The sequence below is a fragment of the Polypterus senegalus genome, chromosome 16, assembly GCF_016835505.1.
Source record: "Polypterus senegalus isolate Bchr_013 chromosome 16, ASM1683550v1, whole genome shotgun sequence".
In the NCBI taxonomy this organism is placed as follows: domain Eukaryota; kingdom Metazoa; phylum Chordata; class Cladistia; order Polypteriformes; family Polypteridae; genus Polypterus; species Polypterus senegalus.
This window is the reverse complement of record NC_053169.1, coordinates 83,863,439-83,885,051: the sequence shown is the minus strand read 5'-3', so window position 1 is coordinate 83,885,051 and position 21,613 is coordinate 83,863,439. Positions and strand designations below refer to the sequence as shown.

Here is a 21,613-nt window from a genome sequence, read left to right as displayed (position 1 = left end):
TCACCGTATTCAGACCCATTGATTGGATAGAAGCTGATATGAGGAACTCTACGAAGCGACTGAACGCACCACAAACGCTCTGAGCAAAACATCGTCGCGCGCACTACGGCCAACTCCATGGCAGGATTCTGGACAATATTATTTGCCAGACACAGACCAGATTTCAAGACCACGAAAACCTGATGTTTGTCACGCTCCTTGAGCCCCAGAAGTTTCGGGAATACAAGAAAAATTTCACGCATGCAGCCTTTTCCAGTTTAACACAATAGCCATTGAGTGCTTTTTGATCTGTCTTGGCTAAAAACAGAACTGACTGTAATGTATGCCATGGATGATTTTTTAGGAAAATCTCCCACTGAGCTCCTTGACTTCCTTCATCAGAAAAATCTGAATGAGAGCATGGGGCAGCTGTTCACATTGGTATATTTGGCGGTGAGCATCCCGTGTACACTGCTTCTGTCGAGCGGACATTTTTAGCCCTAAAGCGAATTCAAACTTATGCCAGAAATACCATAGGGCAGGGTAGCCTTTCAGCCTTCGCTTCGATTGCAATAGAAAGGGACATTTTGATGGAACTGAAGCACACGGATAATCTGTACGACAGAGTAATTGAACTGTTTTTGAGGAAAGAGAGGAGGATGGATTTTGTTTACAAATAATCCGCATTTTTGGTGAGTAAGTGTTCATTTTGAATTGTGCTTTCAAGAGTGGTTTTGTCTTCTAGCTCTAGAACTTTATACCTCTTTATGCTTCTCCATTTCACCCAAGATTTTTTGGATTACCTCTTCCATTTAGTCTTAAAAGGGTCTCTGTTTTGTGCTTCCTAACCTTACAGTTTTGTTTCCCCACTTGTCAAATTTCAAAAGCGTTTTGTATTACATTTTTCCTGTGTGTCCTCACTTGAAGTCTACCTATTTGTTAATTAAGTAGCATTTTGTTTGTAAAAACCTGATTTAGTCAACCAATTTAGAAACTTAATACTTTAATTAGGTGAGGTATTATGTGGCATGGTGCTGTTTAAGGGGTCAACCTTCCCCCAGAACAATAAGCTAAATCGTAATCTCCTTTACTCAGAATAATAATTCTCTTAAAAAAGGGAAGTCTTAATAAAGTCTAAATCTTAACTCATTTTAAATGGAAAGACCTACTCAGAGAAAGGGTGCTGTAGACAAGAGAATAGGACTTGGTATTCCAGAATGAAGCTGAGGCCAGAAATAGATAGATAGATAGAATCCCAAGGGGAAATTCACATAATCCAGCAGCAGTATACTGATACAAAGAAACAATATTAAATAGTAATAAAAATGAAAAAAATTAAAATAAAATTAATGTTAGCATTTACTCCCCCGGGTGGAATTGAAGAGTTGCATAGTGTGGGGGAGGAACGATCTCCTCAGTCTGTCAGTGGAGCAGGACAGTGACAAAAGTCTGTCACTGAAGCTACTCCTCTGCCTGGAGATGACACTGTTCAGTGGATGCAGTGGATTCTTCATGATTGACAGGAGTTTGCCTAGTGCCCGTCGCTCTGCCACAGATGTTAAACTGTCCAACTTTAATCCTACAATACAGCCTGCCTTCTTAACAAGTTTGTCCAGGCGTGAGGCGTCTTTCATCTTTATGCTGACGCCCCAGCACACCACCACGTAGAAGAGGGCACTCGCCACAACCGTCTGGTAGAACCTCTGCAGCATCTTACTGCAGATGTTGAAGGATGCCAACCTTCTCAGAAAGTATAGTCTGCTCTGACCTTTCTTACATAGAGCATCAGTATTGGCAGTCCAGTCCAATTTGTCATCCAGCTGCACTCCCAGATATTTAAAGGTCTGCACCCTCTGCACACAGTCACCTCTGATGATCACAGGGTCCACAAGGGGCCTAGGCCTCCTAAAATCCACCACCAGCTCCTTGGTCTTGCTGGTGTTAAGATGTAAGTGGTTTGAGTCGCACCATTTAACAAAGTCTTTGATTAACTTTCTGTACTCCTCCTCCTGCCCACTCTTGATGCAGCCCACAATAGCAGTGTCATCAGCAAACTTTTGCACGTGGCAGGACTCCGAGTCATATTGGAAGTCTGATGTATGTTGGCTGAACAGGACCGAAGAAAGTACAGTCCCCTGCGGCACTCCTGTGTTGCTGAACACAATGTCAGACCTGCAGTTCCCAAGACGCACATATTGAGGTCTGTCTGTAAGATTATACTCTAAAATAGAGCAGCCTCAAGTGACTGCACTTACAGCAGCCCACCTGAGACAATGGGAGGGTGACCTGACCCCCTGGGCTTAACTGAAGGTAAAAAGAGAAGGTCACAACCTGACCACTATCACTTATTATCAGTTGGGCCACAGTTTGAGGTAAATTCAAAAATAAGGAGGTTGAGGAATCCCCAGTAAGCTTTTTGGTTTCATGAATATATCTCACTTTTGTGACATTGGCGTTTTCTTAGATAAAAAATGTTGGCCATTTTGGTGGAACCACTGCCACTGTTTATTTATTTATTTGTCCTCAATTCGCCATCTGAAACAGTTATTTACCGAGTAATCTGAGGTTCCTTATTCCACATGTATAACCTGGTTTCAAGATTATTAAGATTCTTTACCTTCAACGGACCCATTTGTCAGTTTTCAACATTTGTTAAATGTTAGTGTGGCAGCTCACAGAAATATTTAATTGAACTTTATATTTAGCTTTTTCCTTTTTAAGGAAAAAAAGACCTGAAGTCATTATCTGGCCATTTTACAGCACAGGAAAAACCAAACTTGAGGTCAAATATGCACATGCTAAAGTCAAAATTCAGAAATACCTCCAAATCTTCTACTAGTATTTTGACCATGTTCAAGTACACTTGCTCATATTAAGTGATCCGAAGGAAGCCAAAAGCACAAATTAATGATGTCAATATTGATTTTGCAATTCCACTCATTTGCAGACCAACAGCAATGTCAATTTAATGGTTTTGCTCACTTAGCTCAAGCAACCTCAAATGTGGCCGACAAAGTGTAAAAAGCAAATAAAAACACAAATAAATACACAAAGTGTTAAAATACCAAATGAAATGTAGTAACAAGACCATTTCAACAGTCACCAGATATTAATGAATTAGACCACTGACCATTCTTTTTGTAAAATAACCGTTACATTGAAAATAGGGGAATACGACCATTTAATCAATAATAGAAAATACAACACATCTTTTATAGTGTGAACTTGAACCCGGACACAGACAGACGGACATCATTAGTTCACCCAACACACCCTTTATTATATACAATATTTACAGTACTATTTATGTGCACCCCCAGTGCCTCTTGCACCGATCCCCCAATGTCCAGGCCACACAGTTCAACTGCCTTTCTCCTGGCCGCCTCCAGTCCTCTCTCCAGCTCCATCTCTCTTCCACCTCGACTGAAGGGAGGCAGCCCCCTAAATAGGAACCCGGATAGGCTCTAGCTGCTTCCCAGCACTCCTCCGCAGACACGCCCCAGTGTGGCGGAAGTGCCGACTGCGCACCCGGAAGGCCTCCGGGTGTCCCCTGTCTTCTTCCCCCCACCACTTCCTGGTGTGGCAGAAGTGCTGGGCTCCAGGGTTGCTCAGGCACCGGGGCGCCGCCTGGCGGTGGCCACGGGTCCCTACAGGGCTGGGCTTACAAGCCCTCTACCTAACCCTAACCCTAACCAGGGCGGTCGCCCCCTCGCGGTCTGGAGGAGGTACAAGCCCTCCTCCGGTCCTCCTGGGCGTCACAATAGCTTTTATGGCGCCATCAATACCTTTCATTCCTACTAATTTTTTTAAATTATTTCATCCTGTACTGGTTCCATTTTTGATTTTCTTTACCCTGTTTAACTTCATCATATCATACTAATCTAGTCACACATACAGTATATTGATCTAGCACTCCTTCACATCAATTTGACAATAATAAAACTAAAATTATTCATTTCCCCTCATTGAATATTCTGCAACAGGCTTATGATGCTGAAGTTGCCCCTGATGCTGCTTTTTAAAGTCGTGTTCCTACCTCAGTAAACTCCTTCCCCTGACTTTAGTGGGGTGCTTGACTCTCTTGTTTAAGAAAACAACATTAGTAGAGTGTGAGAGTCCATCACAACACACAGAGGCTTGTGAAGTCTGTACGTGATCCAAAGCTACTGATGGCTAACTATCTGATCTTTTATGTTCCTTGGCCATTCCTGGAATGACTTGATCCCATTTGATCATGATCATTAACGGATTGAACTCCTCCTTGCAATAAGATTACAATTTTTTCAATTGTTAATTGGTTTTCTTAGCATTCCAACTTCCTACACACAGTTTCAAACTGTGTGATTTTGCGGAACATTGAAAATTGCCACCCAAGTACATTTCTGCCTTCTGGAGGGTTTTCTCTTTTGGGCAGGATCCACTTTTGAGTAATAACTTGAATTCGGATGTTAAACTGAAAAGGGTCCACCAGTTCATGGAAGTGCCTTTGCTTTATTTTATTACAGTCTTTCCAGACAAGTGAAAGAGATTTTTGCCATGGCCTGAATATTGTGGAAGTTCTCAGAATCCATCGACTGTACATGGATGTCTTTATTATTTTTTATGAATTTAATCATAGTTTAGCCCAATATCTGGGAAAATCTTGTTAAGAACATCTGTGTGTCCTTTTTGGGCAAAACAAAAAATCTTGTATCCACTAAACAGATTTGAACAACAGTTCTATCAGAAACTCTGCTCCATGTTACAAGTGTTCCTAACAGTGGCAGCTGGTAAAAACAATTTGAGCGGGGGCGCAGTTTTTTTTTTTGGCAAAATGTACCAGCACTTCATAGCTTAGAAGAAAAGAAACTACACACTGTCCAGTAGCACTGCTTGAGTATAAATGTTGCCCTCCTTTTCTTCAGTTACCTTCTCATTAAATGGAGTCTTTTCAGTCACCAGTCTCTTTTTCATCGACAGCCTGGCCAATGCATTCAGCACTCCTGGGTCATGGCGTTTTTGCAGAAACGTTTTATGTACTTTAAAAAGCATCCTAATATGTATAAAAAACGTAAATCTCTAATGTTTGATAAGATGCAGAGAACCTACAGATTAAGAGATTGAAACTTCGACCTCTTGATGGGTGGGAGACGAATCCATTAAAAAAAAGGAATAATTTTCGGCGTCACAACCGTACTTGAACATATTTACACGTCACTTGTCATAAATTCTTCGCAATATAAAAGTTAAAAACCCCAAATCTCACTTAAAACACTTTTAAAACCTTGGAATTCTGAAAAGTTACACAAGGTCCATTAGCGATTTTGAAATCACACTTTTTTGGTTTACTTATTGTACGTTTGGCAAAATAAGAATACTTCTTAAAAAAAACTAACCAGAACAATTATAAAGCACCTAACACAGGCAAAAAAAGTTAAAGCGCTGAACAATAAAACATTGAATAAGAGGAGATATTAAAACAAAATGCAAGAGCCATGGCAATATAAAAATACCCGCGGATGGCAGCGCAACCCAAGTGCCAGTCGGGACAGATGCCGATGTTTTTTTTTAAATTAAGTTAGAAAATGTACCCATGGCGCCGAGTGTTCTGGGGAGTCCAAAGGCTCGTTTTGTAGTTTTTGAAGTTCCATTAAATACTGTGGCATTCTTTGAACACTCCCATCGAGAGAGACAACAAAACCCACGGAAAATCCCGGCTATGTCAATTTTAGTCACCTTTTCGTTGTGCTTTCTAATGCCAACCCTATGGCCTTGAACTAGCTGTTCAGCAATAATCAGCCTGCCAAAAAATTACTCGAAATTTAGTCTAAATGACGAGATGTTTTAGGTCTCGTATCCCCGTCATTTTCCACAACGCTTCAGTAACAACACTTTGAAACAGCAAACAGGTAAAGTTTAAAAAAAAAAAGTCATTACTTACACCACATCCAGTTATCCAACTCCACTTGTCATAAGAAGAGCAGCAAATAGTCCGCATGTACGCTGGTCCTCGTTCACGATTTGTGAGTGGGGTGTTTCATTAAAGAAATAACCGAATTTTCTTTCATTTCTGAAGATCCACTTCAAGTTGTCACTGCCATAAAGTCCTTCTCAATCAACTGTATTTAATTGCGGGTGTGAACTGTGAACCACTGATGTGAATTTGAAATAACACGACGATTGTCCAATCAAATTAGACTAAAAAACCTAAAGCAACAATAATTCGCTGCCAATAAATGTGGGCGTGTCCGGGAGCAGACAACTGCGTCCCCGAAAAAATGTGAACTCCACCAATTAAAGGGGGCCACGGTCACCTGCGTGCCAAAAGTTCAAGGGCTTACGTAGACTTTAATTGACATTAATTACACCCTCTTCCGCATTCCTCGTAAGCCTGTTGCCTCACTTCCGGCGCTAATATCAAATACAGCTACGGCGTTTTTTACCCGATCTCTTCAAGCAGTTACGTTAAACGACATAACTCGTATTATTCAAACATTGTACCAGATCTCAGGAGCTGTAAAGGAGAAGGGCAACAAACTAAATGTTTTAAGCTACCATCACAATTAAGAAGGTAAGATCCGTACGTATTAAAAAGCAGGACAAATACGTGATTACATTAGGCTTCTTACAAAAAACAAACCAGAATTTCAATAATTATTAAGCATTATTCAAGGACAGGTGAATATGAATGTAAGGTTAATACTGCAGTGGTGCTAGACAAGTTATATCAGCCATGGACGAGTCACTAAAAGAATGAGGGGACATTACATCATCAGTAGCAGGGGCGCTTATAAAAACAGTAGCTCTGCACATTCGCACGCGCTCTTTTCCAACTAGTACGGCAAAATGGAAGCAGTCCATTTAAGGATAGCGAGCCATATAAAGAACTGAGAATCCGTCCGTTGTGGCGCTCAGTGCCACGCTACAGTACATAATAACATGAGTCTGCTAGACATCCTACCTTGTAATAAAGTGAATGACCAGCAAAACGGTGAATGCCAAGCCTCTGCTTCATTGCAAAGGTCTCAATTTGCCTCCTTAGCTGGAGGATTTCCTCACTGAGAGACATGTTTTCATCAGGCGCTAGGTCGACAGTTCCCTAGAATTAGCCGTGGTCCTCGAAGATTTTATCATCCTCCTTCTCGTTTAGTATTTTCTGTCGGTCACTCTCTTCTCTTCCAAACCCCCGGTCTTGAAAGTAGAACAGAGAAATTCTTTCACTCAAACAATGCAAGGACCGCTTCCTTCAACAGTAGCCGCCCTGTCTCGGACACTGGTTCGCAGAATATCTCTTTTTTGATAAAAATAATTAATGCTTTAATTATCTTACTGTTTAATATTTTTGATTGAGTATATAAAATAAGGTCATCAATAAATAAATCATAGATTGGAAGTCTGTTACTGACTCTCATTTTGTGGCTAAAGTGTTTTGCAAGTAATATGCAGAGATTTATTGCATTGTTGCATTCTTTGTTACTTTTTGTATAACAGAATAGGATATCGCCATTATATATTTATTGTACTACGTATTCATTTTTTTGTGTGCAAAATCATTTATTAAAGCAAACCAAAACTTTTTTGAATGTACACAGTTACAGAAAACATGTCCAATACGTTAATTATTTTCACCACAAAAGCTGCATTCATTTAATACATCTGGAATAAATTTAAATGTAAAAGTGTTTGAGTGAATAATATTGATGAATCATCTTATATAAAGTTTCTTTCACTTTATTTGTTAAAATATATCTGTGAGGAATTGTCCACACCATTTTCCAATCGACCCTGTATTTTGATGCCCACTTAAATTAACAGCAGAAACAGTTTTTGGAATTGGTAGATCTTCAATAAACTTGCTGTTAAACATTCTTGCCATTATACTAATCCCTTTTACAGAAATTGTTCCACAATCTTCATGTGATGGGTGACGTTTTTAAACATGTATTTCTCATAAGGGTGCGTATACCCCCAGAGACTGAATCTATCCATCCATCCATTTTCCAACCCGCTGAATCCGAATACAGGGTCACGGGGGTCTGCTGGAGCCAATCCCAGCGAACACAGGACACAAGACAGGAACCAACCCACCGCAGGACACACACCCACACACCAAGCACACACTAGGGCCAATTTAGAATCGCCAATCCACCTAACCTGCATGTCTTTGGACTGTGGGAGGAAACAGGAGTGCCCGGAGGAAACCCACGCAGACACGGGGAGAACATGCAAACTCCACGCAGGGAGGACCCGGAAGGCGAATCCAGGTCTCCTAACTGCGAGGCAGCAGCGTAGAATTCTGTATATGTTTAAAAAAAAAAAAGACCCCTCTCATTTGAGTTAATGTATTAGTAGAATGTTATTCTTATACCAATTATCAATGAATAAAGTTATCCTCCGGTGGATTATGTTTTTATTATTTCAAATTAGACAATACAGTACTAGGGTGTTGTACTGTGTTAGCCATAGTGAGAAGTCAAGCAAAATGACACTTTTGTTGCATTTTGCTTGAAAAAGGGGCCTGAGTTGTCTTGAAAGCTTGCATATTGTAATCTTTTTAGTTAGCCAATAATCATTTTGCTTGGCTTCTCACTGCCATAGTGTGGAGAAAAGTTGCTTGTTAAGGGATGATGAACGTAACACTTAACTTAATTGGAATATTCCCTACTGCATAAGGACATTGTAATAAAAAGTTACAAAAAGACCACCAACTTTTTCCAATGTAAAAATTGCTATTGTTTTTTTAAATATCTTTTAATCCAATTTATTTTCAATATACGATTGTATGTTATAAAATGTAGTGTGTCACAATATTTGTGTTTAATTACATTTTTTTTTTTTAATTTTGTGTGATCCATTTTTCCAAATGAAATTAAACAGTATTTTGTTTAAAAGGGTACAAGAAGAATCTGGAATTTCTAGTGCTGAAAATACATAGGAAACACAGGATAAGCCTTCTGCTTTTGAAAGTAGGGCTCTTCCTTGAACGGTCAGCTCTCTAGCCAGCCATGAGTTACATTTTTTTCTTAATGGAGTCAACAACTGGGTTAAGGTTTATTTCCTAAGTAAGTAACCGTGTTTTTAACAGGAAATTCACAGATTTTTAGATTGATCACTTTGTTTCAGCGCCAGTAGTTCACTTTTGTTGATGTTTAATTTCATCAATGAAAAATGTGAACATTTTTTAATAACATCAAGTGCTATATGCACTTCACTGGAATTTTCAAGGAACAATAGTGTCATCTGCCATCTGTGAGATCTCTTTATTTCTTTTTTTTTTTTTATTGAGTTTAATACCTTTTATGTTCACTTTGAACGACCAACAAAATAAGAATTTGAATGGTAAGGAGAAAAAGTGGTGGGGGACTGTGGGATAAGAGGCAACCTTGACAAATTCCTTTGTGGATTTCAAATCATGAGGAGGTCCAATGAGAAAGTTTAAGATATTACTTCTCTTAAAAAATTTCAGAACTGCGTTTACAAAAAAAAAAAAAAAGCGAAAACTGGTGTCAATCATACAATATCTGAAAATAATGAAAGATTAAGGTCTCAGGAATATCGATCTGCTCAGGTCCCCGAAACATTTTAACTGTGCCCTTAGAAAGAGAAAATCAACAGTTTCAGCAATGTCTGCTAATGCACCACGAGAGCAGCAACAAGCCGTGGAATTAAAGAACGGGTTTAATTAACGACAACAATTGGCACCTCATTAAGCAGCTGGTTGGAGTGAAATTGGTTGGAGTTTGAGGCCCTGACTTAGTTAGTCTTTTGTTGGCTCCCTCACTTCACATTTCATTTCTGTTTGGGTGGCATTTAAGGAAAGAAATTAAGCAATTCTTGGGAACAATGAAGAAATTTAGGGGAGCGAATCTTAAAACAGCAATTCAATTAAAATCAATTCACAAGAAGTTCATTAGCACAAACCGGGCACTCATTTAAAAAAAGGGTTAGAATGAAAACCTTAGATGGCTCCAATAACACAAGTGTTTATCTTTCCATTTTCTCGGATTAAATCTGTGATGTTATTATTGCTTTTCCCCTGCTCCATTATTTACAAATGACTCCTCCTCCAGGTTTTATTTGACGACTGCCATAAACATGAGGCTTAAAGTGTCATTGATCAGTTTTAGATGTCCGGTGTACAATCTAACACACTGGAATGGCTAGAAACCTAAAATCTTAAATACAGGGAGAAGAGGGAAGGCACCTCATTCCAGTACTTAAGAGGCATCCAAGAATTAAAGTGTCGGTAATCTCTGCATGAGTGCTTTGCTGGCCAGTATACAAGATGTACAGTATACAGAAGTTCATTAAGTTCTTGTGCAGTGTAGCTAATATTAATAAGCATTTGTAACTTTGGTTCTGTATGAGATAAAACCATTTGCTTCTGAAAGCCCTTTGAATGTGTGTGCTTTAATACTTTAATTCAGACGCAGGGCGAAGATATGGCAACAGCCACAAGGATTTTTCACCTTTTATGTTTTTGTGATTAGGCCAGTTTTTGAATTTACATGTAGCCTCAAGCATGGTACTTTCCTTAGTGTGGTAATACATTTGAGTTTAATAATTGAGAGGTTTTTCACCAGGAATTAAGTCAGCATGGACACTCTGCTTACCAGATGCACCAAACAAAAACAAATTGCCTTTATACCCATATGATTTGTAGCGAATAATCCTTTACAATTATTAGAAGTCAGGTGAGATGATAAACACTGCACACTATATACTGGAGTGCTCACACTACAAAAATATCTGCATTATCCATCATAGTCTTCTGGCCTTGCTCTATCACATTCTAGTGTTTTTATATATTTTTACATTATCTGGCACATCAATATGAGGGTTCTTTCTGCCTTTAGGTAAAATCTGTACTTCTGGTGCATTTTTTAGTGTTTAGATTACCCCAGGTTTTAGTACGCGTATTATTCCTTAGCCTGAGGAAGTGTTTTAAGTGTCAAAGTAAAATAAATAAAAATGAATGGGACATAAAGAGTAAACAAACCTCAGGGTTGAATCACAGAATACATATAAAGGCTGCATAGCCCAGAATACCACTGCATAAATGAGCAGTGAAACCGCTGACTGCACCCTGGACATATGCAAAGATGTGCTTTCCAGTCCAAATCACCTGAGCCTCCTCTGGAAATGCAGTCAGCTGACCCTTCCCATCTGTTCGTTCAGCTTAAAACTTTCACATCCCAACCCACCGCTGTTACTTCAGGTGGGCTCTGTCCTGGGCCACTTCCTCCTCATTATTTACCTCCTTCCACTGTTAATGCTGATGACACCCAGCTCTATCTCACTAGCAAACGTACTTTTTCCTTTCCACCCTCCTTGCTTATTGACTGCATAACAGAAATTAAATCCTAAAGAGTGTCAAAACTGAGGTTCTCCTCATTGGTACAAAATCAACATATAAAAAACTGATCATTTTTCATTTGTTGTTGATAATTCCTCTGTCTCCCCTTCCCCACAGGTTAAGAGTCTGGATGTCATCCTTGACAGTACTTTATCCTTTCAGTCCCACATCAATAGCATCTCCCGGTCTGCATATTTCCACTTGCCTAACATTAATCGTATTCCCCCTCCACTCCCCACACCACTGCTATCCTTGTTCATAGCCTTGTCACTTCTCGTCTGGATCATTGCAATTCCCTTTTCTTTGGTCTTTCTTGCAAATCTCTTTATAAACTTCAACTGATCCAGAATTCAGCTGCCCACATCATTACTAGAACTTCTCTCTACTCGCCATATCGCTCCTGCAGCTTCTCTGAGCTTCCATTCTGTATTGACTTCAAAATTCTCCTGTTAACATTTAAAGCTATCCACAACCTTGCCCCTCCATATGTGTCCTACTTCCTCCAAGTTGCCATTCCCTCCCGCACCCTTAGATCCTCTTCCTCCATCCACTTGACTGTCCACTTCGTCTGCCTTACCACCATGGGGGGGCACAGCATTCAGTTGCTCTCCTCTCCAGCTTTGGAAGTCATTACCATCTGAGCTTAGAAACATCGATTCATTCTCACTTTCAGATCAAATCTTAAAACTCATCAGTTTAAGATTGCTTTTTCTTTTTGATTATAATTGCTCTGCCTGGTTTTATTTTTTGTATTTTTTTTACTTTTGTTTATAATGTGTTTTTTAATCTATTGTTCGGTGTCCTTGAGTGTTTAGAAAGGTGCCTATGAATAAATAAAATGTATTATTGTTGTGGTGTGTGTGTGTGTGTGTGTGTTTGTTTGCAGTCCAATTCCTGACTGACTTACCTACCTGAACCACCTCAACCATGGATGAAGATCAGAACAGGAAGCCAAAAGAGCAAAATGAAGTAACATTAAGAAGGGTCTTGGTTTGGAACAGAGAGGAATCGATGAATAAAATAGGTAAGAATATAAAAAAAAAAGGAACAAAAGCCCCTCAACCACCTAGAAACAGTCGGATAACCAGGAACACAATACACCATCCCCAAATTACATTGAAAAAGCAGGAGCAAAAGAAATCAGAAACCAGGGAAATAGTTCAGGGTCCAAATTTCTGTTTCAGTATATAAAGGCTAAAATTAAGACACATCACGTCAGACATTTTATGAGCTTTAATAAGATCTTATACCACACAGCCAAGGCTTTGAAATTTTTATTAGTTTTAATTATCTTACAAAAAAATTTTATATTTGGTTTTCACTTAAATATGCCTCTTTATGTTACTATATTAAAGGTGAAAACATGTCTGTCATGATTTGTCTTGGTTTTGGCCATAGCAGCATCACAGTTTAAATTTCAATAATCCTCTTTAATAAAACCCCTGTGTGCGTACAGGTGTCCGTGTGTCTTCTGGTGAAGTGCGCATGCGCGGGGCCACACGGCACGTGTTCAGTCTCTTCCTGTGCATTCCCTGTGCAGAGAGAGGGACAGACACACACACAGGCGTGCGCGCGACAGACAGACAGACACACACAACACACACACAGGCACACACAAGACAGACAGACACACACACACACACAAGCGTGCACGAGACAGACAGGCGGGCGGACGGGTGGGCGCGCGAGACAGACATACACACACACACACAGGCGCGTGCCAGACAGACACACAGAGGCGCGAGACAGACAGACACGAGACAGACACACACAGGCGTGCGCGCGACAGACAGACAGACAGACAACACACACACAGGCGCACGCAAGACAGACAGACAGACACACACAACACACACACAGGCGCACGCAAGACAGACAGACAGACACAAGCGCACACGAGACAGACAGACAGACGGGCGGGTGGACGCGTGAAACAGACACACACACATACACACGAGACAGACAGACACACAGGCGTGCGCCAGACAGACAGACACGAGACTGTCACACACAGGTGTGCGCGAGACAGACACACACACACACACAGAGGCTATAGCGTGAACTCTTGCAGTGTTAGTTTTCTCTGTTATTCAATGTTTTTACATTTAGTTTACTATTACGCTGTGCATTCAATGGTATGATTAACTAAATTTATGCTTACAAACTTAAAAAAATATATATTTACATACAGTTCATATGGTCTGGAACAGATTAATTGTATTTACATACAATCCTATGGGGGAAATTACTTCGGTTCACAACCAAATCGGGTTACAACCAGAGTTTTGGAATGAATTATGGTCGTGAACCGAGGTTCCACTGTATTACTGTCAGACAAAATTACAGGCATTTTGCGGAAATACACACCAGTATTACTGAGAGAGAAAATTAAAGGCACACAATACAGTGATGCATATTACAGCCACATACAAGGTCCCTTGCCATTTAATATCGACTGTTCCTACTAATGTGTATGCACTACTGTTCTAGCGCCCGTTATTGTAACGGGCTTAATGTCTAGTATATATATAGTCTCCTCATCCCTGTATGTGTATATATGTGTGTATGTATGTGTATATATAATATTATAAATGGGCTGTGGATATCACAGTATGCTCAACTGTCACAGCTCCTTCGATGGTGCTGTGGGTGGGCCTAGTAAAGGTCCTAGTGGTCACACATCTCCACAAGCCATCAGTGTCTCCAAGCAGATGACCACACAGCAGTGGCTTTGTGCAGTCGGGCTCACTTCCAACAGAAAGCCAAGGGAATGCCAGTGTCATCGTTGACAGATGTCCTTGCTTATTCTGCCATCAGAAACTCCCAGGTTGTGGTTCTATAAAGACTGTAAAGACCTTCTCCAGTGATAGCACACTTATAGGTGTTGAGGTACAGCGTGGTGTTACTCAAAGGCAGTTGAATTAAAATACATTTTTGTTCGTTTTTTTTTTCCTGATAAATATACTGTATATGGATATGTGACAATATACAGTATACGGTAAATATAGTCATAGAAGTATTTCGGAAGGTTTTGTTTTGGGTAAACACTACATAGAACACCAAAAGCGGTGAGCCATTGGACAGAATTTTTAATGCCATATCAAGTCTGTAAACATTTCAAGAATAATTAGCAATATCCCCTAAGTAACACATGAAGGTTGCATTTTGACTTTCTGTTAGTGCTACAAATACCCAGCTAATTGCCCAGGAAAGAAGAATAAAGAGGAACTACTGTACAGGACAGACGACGGCCACAAGGACCAGCTTATTTCACTCGATCTGCCGCGTATCAATTGGAGTTCCCTATGAGAAGAGTTTAGCTTCTGAAACATCTCTTACCTCAAATACATTTCCTGGAATCATTTTTTTTATGCTTGAAGATAGGTGTTTCCATAAACTTTTGCTTCTACTACAAGATAAATAGATAGTGTCAGTTTTATTACCAGACTTTTAAATATTTAATGCTCAGTCAGTTACAACATTATAAGTTCTGCAGGATAGCAAGGATCGTACCTATTGGTGGCATTGGTACATATGTGTAATTAAAGTGCAATAGTAAGTGGATTTAAATGTGGTGTGTTGGCAGGAGTGTATCATGAACAGCAGTGCAATTGAGGTTTTCACAGGATTTTCAAGAGAGGTTGGGAGCAGGCGCTGATAACGCTTTGTCGCAGCCACCTCACACCTAGATTGGGACCCAAGAATGACATGGGCAACCCAAAAAAAAAAATCATCATGCCAATGGCAATCGATTGGTTAGAAACAGCCTCTTGATGGAAAAGATCAAAGGAGTGCCAAGTAGCAATCTGTCTATACAGTCCCTGTCTGAACTGCAGCTGGGCTCTTACAAAAGATAACTAACTACACCAGTGAAACTATATGAGAAGTCTGAGAATGTACAGCTCAGTTGAATTTCTTAAAGATGAGGTATACCAGCTGCTCTTGTCACAGTGAAGAAGGTGTAGTTGCAGTGGTTTAAGAAATGAATCAGTAGACATTGAAGAGCTGGGGAAAAAGTGGCTTGCTTTGATGAATCCTGCATGGTCCTACTGACCCCTAAATAGTAATAAGCACAAGTGCTATTCATAATTTAGAGTGCAGTGTGTTAAATAGGACTATGTTCTCCAGGGTTACCAGTAAGCATTATATTATAAATGAAAGGCTGGCTTTATAATAAAAAAAAAATCCAAGGCTACTTGTTGCAAAATATTTCCTAAGCAGAGTTAAGTATCTTACAGTTTCTAAGATTCGTGCAGAACTGAGATCGACCTGCTTATGTAACTGTGAGTTGGTAAAGCTCCTCACACGCAGGCGGCGTCAGGTTCTCCAATACTATAACACACACCTGCCCATAAAGACAATAGAAAGAGCTCATATTAAAAAAATATTCATTTTGTTACTCATAAAAATTGTTGCATCTACAATATACTTGTATTTCGATTTAGTGGTAGAGATCACTATGAAATTATTTCCACCAGCGATGCCATTTTTAAAAAAACAATATTTTACCATTTTCTCCTTAATGTCAAGTTAGCTGTTTCTGTCTTGTGGGAGAATACAACTTTAACAGCGCAGCTTCTGACATGGAAAGAATGTGAGCCCAACTCATGAATTTTTAAAAGGTCTTAGCGTGCCTTGAAGATTTTGTTCACATCCTTCTGGTATTCAGATTTTCGTGCTGCCTGCTGCAGGTGCACCAATGTGATCCTTGCTCTTTTCTAAAATGTTTTTTACTCCGTGTTTGCCCACTATGATATGTTAATTACAATTATAAAAACAGGCTATAGGGCTTTCTTTTAGAATACACAAAATTAGATTTGTATGCAACAAACGAACTATAAACTATAATGCTAAGGTGCTGCCATCCAGCCTATCGTAATACTAAGCTGACAGTGTTAAATCTTCTATCTTATTTTATTACTGTCATTTTTAATGTATATAAAAAACGTTGTAATGGTGTGCACAATTTTTCTAAAAATGTAATACTTCACAAATGTTAACATTTTACTCAATAAATAGCAGAGTCCGGATCTGAGTAGGGCGTAGGGTGAGACGTAAAGGGAGACGGGGCAACATGAAAACATGAAAGTTTGAATTTGCTGACTTCGGCCGGTATATACTTACAGGTTTTCATTCTTTGCTGAACTCGCTTTTTCCCTTGCAAAGTCGCAGAACATTATAACTCTACAATTAACACTAACAAACGTGTATTGTGCTTAAAAATGTCTTAATTTCCCGGATCTTGCAATAGAAGATGATATGAATTTGAAAAGAGGGCTTTGGAGCAGTGACTGGGCACGCCGAGGTTCTGCTCAGCACTTAACACCGCCATTGTGCTGAGACTTCGTCCCGCAAAAATCACCCGTGTATTGTGTCTCGTCACGACACAGAAGAATACGTCCCTCCTAAGCATCCACTGGACATCCGTCCATCCATCCATTTTCCAACCCGCTGAATCCGAACAAAGGGTCACGGGGATCTGCTATCTATCTATCTATCTATCTATCTATCTATCTATCTATCTATCTATCTATCTATCTATCTATCTATCTATAATAATATAGTGACTTTCACATATCTATCTATAGATATCTATATACATATACACACAACCCTATATCTATATATCCATCCATCCATTTCCTAACCCGCTGAATCCAAACACAGGGTCACGGGGGTCTGCGGGAGCCAATCCCAGCCAACACAGGGCACAAGGCAGGAACCAATCCTGGTCAGGGTGCCAACCCACTGCAGGACACACGCAAACACACCCACACGCCAAGCACACACACCAGGGCCAATTTAGGATCGCCAATCCACCTAACCGGCATATCTTTGCCGGTAAGACACGGGGAGAACATGCGAACTCCACGCAGGGATCAACTGGACATGTGTATTAAAATATTTTACAGATGAACACCCGCAGGATGGTCGCGGCGAGACCTATCCCGACGGCATCAAGCGCAAAGCAGCAGTCTGTTTTATACATTCCTTAAAATCACGTTTATTTCTTTTATATACTGGTTACAGTAACCAAGAATTTGGTTCTTTTCAGAATACAATGACTAATTCATTGTTAATATGTTTCAGTACAGTGTATATACGTTTTGTTACGTACTTCACACAGTAAAGAATTTGATATTTTTTAATGGCAACACAATATTTGAGAATAATCTGAGGTTGAGAAAGTGTGTATTTTTTTAAATCTTTCAACAAAATCGTACTTTATTCAGCATAAAGTAATAAGCAATTAGTTGAATAAAATATACTGTACACCAGTAAGAGCATCCGTAACGATTAGATTGCCATATATGCCGGATTTCCATAAATAACAGTTCCAGGGTGGTTCTTCAGAGCAATGCCCTAGGACAATCACATTTGGTTACCTAAAGAACCATCCACATAAAAGTTTCAGAAAGATCCTTTATTTGTTTTAGGTCCGTAATAGGCTGTATAAATAATCGTGAATAGATAATAGCAGATTTATAAAATATCACTGGGTTACTGAGTTTAAAATGACTCTTCCTGTATACAACAGCACAGGCCAGGTTTAGGATTTCTTGATCTGTTATACTGTACGCTTTAAGGTACCCTGGAGGAGCCATTTGTATTTTCTTCTGGTCGAACTTCCCAGCGTGCTGGCTTTCCAACTGCCAAAAAAGAAGAACATTTTCCCGAGTGGAGTGGACGTGGCTATACAGGTCTGGTCATTTTCAGCAGCAGACTTTGGTAGGTAATGGAGGATTTCTGGCAAGTAACTCTGTTTCTCAACTGTTAATTTTAAGTATAAGGACTCGTAATACATTCAAGAAAGCTGTAGAAACGTTTAATAACTTTTTGTTGTATATTTAAGATTTACACTGCAAAATGCTTGTGTATTTGCACTAGATTTTTAAATAAATGTAAAAAGTGCAGCATTGGGATGTTATGTTCATTATATTTCTAATAGCCTAACAACAGGTTACGACCATTAAACCATTTTAAATTGTAACAGCTTAAAAAATAGATTTATTTCAGTATAAAACAAGTGAATTGCACCCAATCACTCTAAATGATTTGCCTCAACTTAAAAATTGTGGGTTCAATAAGATAAAAAAGAATGATATTGGTTCAGATTGAAAATATTAAGTGTGAATCATTAACTGAATTATTTTAAGTGGAATGGAGGTTATACTTTTTTCAGTGATACATTCAAGATTTCTTATTTTTCCACATCTTTGTAAAATGCCCAAAACCCAATGAACAAACTTCATATGCAAAGAACCCCGCAATTAAATGCTGCTTTCTTACGCCGCTGTTCAACGAAAAACCAAACATCCCAGTAAAGTGACATTTTAGAACTTTTTTATTTTTAAGAATGTACTACACACGTAAGAAAAGAAAACCTATTAAGGCTCGGTTTACATCATATGTGCAAGTAGCAAAGCAAAAATGCACGAGTATATAAAAAGGAAACTAAAATATTTACTTTTCAATGAATCTGTTTATATCATGCCTTTCCAGTGCGGCATCCTGAAATCCAAGCCTGTCCCGGTCGTTTCCTCCGTGGAGGTTGCACGTTAATTCCAATGTCTTTTCTCCATGCTGATAATTCTTCCTGCCATGCACGTCCGAGAAAAACACGTACATCAGGCCTAATCTGTGACTCTGAATTTTCTGTGAGGAATGAGAATATGAGCCTGCCAAAATATCTATCTGGAATATTGCGTGGAAAAGTAGTTAAATCGTCTTCAACGTATGCATAGTACAAAAGAAAATCAAAATATAAAAAGATACAGTAGTAAGAAAATAAAAACTCCAGTGGGTTTCAAAATACAATAATTCTCGGACCAATTTAACCCAATTTAAAAAAACAAAGTGCAATACAGCATGCAAAATAAAATGATTTCGGTTACATCATAAGCACTTTTGTTGAACAAACACGCCACTTACTAAAGTGACCAGCAGTTTTTAATTTGTGAGAATGAATTATAAGAAACGGGTGGATGAGTGGACGAATAGTGGGCTCATATAATTCATTTACAACCTTCATATCGGCGCACATCTTGGAAAACAAAAACAATCGCTTCCCCAATGTTATTAGAGTAAACTCGATGTTTTGACACATAATACTTGAAAATATGAACGGTACGCTCCAAAATTATTTCGACAAAAACAGGGTTAAACTGCACTAAACTAATCCTTTGTGAGGGGCTTTTTCATTGTAACAAACGCTGACTTGAGAAACGAGCTCTCCCAAAGTGAGGCGCACATAGACTGGAAGATAAGTGCTTGTGACAGCGTGACCAGAGGAGCGCACTGCAATGCTTGTGTGGCGATTTTTGTGCGGCTCGGGTCAGCTGATTATATTTTCTTTCGTTTTCCCGTTGATTTTTTTTTTCTTCTGCTTTTTTTGCGAAGGACAAAGTAGATTTTTTACTTGAACTCCGCGTTCCAAGCACAGAATCGCACGGTTTCTCAGCTCTCCGTCTTCCCCATCCCCACTTCTTGAAGGACAATGACAGCTCACGGTGAACCCGTTAGACACAGAGTCAAGTCTAATGTTACAATGGAGAGGAGAGTTTAAAACTACATTTAAACAAAGTTTCAGTCATGAGTGCTTTAACTGGTCGTAGAAGTAAGGTTAAAAGCTCAGTGTCCGTTTCGTAAAATTATTCTAGTGTCTTATAAACGTAAGCATTTTAGAAAGATTGTTCCACTCAAAGAAAATAGCAGTGCACCCCTAAATCTATTAGAAACACAAGCGGAATACTTTTCTCCGGTACTCACAGTCCTTAAACATAACAGGCGGACAAAAATGACAGATCTAAATCTGTAGCAGCGGGCCATGCGAACGTGCGCGCGACCTCACCTGTTCACGCAATTTGATAGGCTTAAACGACAGCGATGAGCGCCACATTATAAATACGACACCCGCCGCGTGCTCGTTGAGGTTTGGACAAGCAGTACGCTGCGAGGTGAAAATACTATGTATCTTATTACCGTAATTTCGTGCTTAAATATTGTATTTATGCTCTAGATCCGATTTTTAAGCACGCTAAGCAAACCTAGAAATATATTCACAGACTTTGTCCATTTTCTGGATAAAAGTGACAAGCCACATGCTTTACGGAGAAAAGGCAGTCTGTAATATTGATTATATTATATTAAATGGTTTATAATTATTTTTAAAAAGCTGATTATATTGTAATATTTCAATCATTTTTGAGCTTGCACATTTTTGTCCGGTAGAGTAAAACGTACGTCAAGTTCACACAGCAAACCATGTAAACTTACATAGCCTATTTATGCACAATTGAACTGTTGTTTATACATTCAAAAATAAATTCAATAAGTGATAAAAAAATTCAATAAGTGATAAAAAAAAACGGTCAATTGTTAACAGCACAGAAACTCGCTGGTCAGATTACTGTTGTGTCAGAATGTCAGCACCGGCAATCTATGGCACTGATGTACAGTATTTCATTTTGTGATGTTAGTCGATTTTATAGCCGTTAGTAAAATTAAGCGAGCATCTGTGCTATTTCAGGCAGAAAATCCCTGGAACTGCCAAATCCATCTATTTAAATGTGACATTTACATTTTTACAAAAGACCTCGGGCGGTTCGATAACAATATTTTTAGATGTGCGTTCAAAATAACGATCGGATTACAGGTGGAGAAAGGCACAAAGGAGCTGCTTGTGTATGACAATTCTGGACAAAAGAATGTGTTAAAATGGTAGAACATATTTTGAAATTCAAAGAAAGACAGCGTGAAGTAACAATTACACGAAAGGAATAAGAACGCTTAAAACATCGAATATCGGAAGTTCAGATTTTATTGTTATCTGCTGTAGTTTATTCATGTGATGCATTAGCACTTTGCCAAGGGTACCAAACATCGAAGTAATTACCTTAGTAGAAATAATGTTAAAATTGGTGTGTGCAGTGTTTACTGTGTGTGTATCTTTTGTAATCGGTTCGGGTACTCTCAATCATTTCTTACTTCCTGTTATTTTTTGATTTACGTTTATACACAATGCCGTAAAAAATTAAAGTCTGCACTATGACAACGTCATACCATCGCATGAGGCACGCTTTGAAATAAACCGAGTGAACGACAGAAATACAAAACGTCAGACCTGCTCAGCAAGCATCCACTTTAACCTTGAAATAAACTCCATGCCAATTTAAATATCTAATATATGCAAATGATGACCTCGTTATAGTAACAATGCACATTCTAAGAAGTTTACAAGTCTGTGAAGTATAATTGACGTTCTTTTTATTTTCTTGTAATCGTTTTTGCGAGGAGTTA

At 39.1% G+C, this 21,613-nt stretch overlaps 2 long non-coding RNA genes across 2 annotated transcripts in view; one reads left to right on the top strand and one right to left on the bottom strand.

The window, feature by feature from the left end:
- The window catches only part of LOC120516776, an 85,804-nt gene extending 79,718 nt beyond the window's left edge, over window positions 1-6,086 (bottom strand). Inside the window, exon 1 of the long non-coding RNA XR_005630910.1 lies at window positions 5,900-6,086. This is a non-coding gene — a long non-coding RNA (uncharacterized LOC120516776). The remainder of the gene's footprint in view (window positions 1-5,899) is intronic.
- Window positions 6,087-6,307: 221 nt separating this feature from the next.
- Window positions 6,308-21,613, top strand: part of LOC120516774 — a 37,478-nt gene continuing 22,172 nt past the window's right edge. The window contains exons 1-2 of the long non-coding RNA XR_005630909.1: window positions 6,308-6,529; window positions 12,201-12,338. This is a non-coding gene — a long non-coding RNA (uncharacterized LOC120516774). The remainder of the gene's footprint in view (window positions 6,530-12,200; window positions 12,339-21,613) is intronic.